The sequence below is a fragment of the Arachis duranensis genome, chromosome 9 (assembly GCF_000817695.3).
Source record: "Arachis duranensis cultivar V14167 chromosome 9, aradu.V14167.gnm2.J7QH, whole genome shotgun sequence".
NCBI classification, from domain to species: Eukaryota; Viridiplantae; Streptophyta; class Magnoliopsida; order Fabales; family Fabaceae; genus Arachis; species Arachis duranensis.
This window is the reverse complement of record NC_029780.3, coordinates 30259548-30260448: the sequence shown is the minus strand read 5'-3', so window position 1 is coordinate 30260448 and position 901 is coordinate 30259548.

The window sequence follows — 901 nt, the reverse complement described above, 5'->3', positions numbered from 1 at the left end:
TGTACACCTCCCATCAAAGCAAGCAGCTTTGAGCTAAATCCTCAACTCATTATCATAGTGCAGCAAAATTGTCAGTATTCCGGTCTTCCACAGGAAGAAACTACTGAGTTTCTGGCACAGTTCTTACAAATTGCTGACACAGTACATGATAAAGAGGTGGATCAGGATGTCTACAGACTATTACTGTTTCCATTTGCTGTAAAAGATCAAGCTAAAATGGCTGAATAACCAACCTACAGCAAGCATAAAGACATGGAAACAGTTGTCAGACAAATTCCTGAATCATTTTTACCCTCCAAAGAGAATGACACAGCTAAGGCTGGACATCCAAGGCTTTAAACAAGAGGATAATGAATCCCTTTACAATGCCTGGGAGAGGTATAGACGTATGCTAAGAAAATGCCCCTCTGAAATGTTTTCAGAGTGGGTACAGTTAGACATCTTCTACTATGGGCTTACAGAAAAAGCTCAGATATCTTTACACATGAGAAAGACGATTGAAGAGGCTTAAGAGCTTATAGATACGGTTGCTAGAAATCAGCATCTGTACTTAATTAGTAACATGAGGAAGACAATTGAAGAAGCTCAAGAGCTTATAGACACTGTTGCTAGAAACCAATATTTGTACTCTAGCAATGAGTTCTCTCCAAAAGAGGAAGTCATGACAGTAGCCACTGACCCTAGTCCTCAAGAACAGATAATTGAGCTTAATCAACAATTGCTCCTGATGACAGAACAGTTAGCAGATTTTAAAGAGATGCTCATTGAAACTAAAGTTGCTAACAAGAGCATAGAACTGCAGTTAAATCAAGCAAAACAGCAAATATCTAAACAGATAACAGAGGAATGTCAAGCAGTTCAACTGAGGAGTGGGAAGACACTGAATAACACTGCTCAGAAG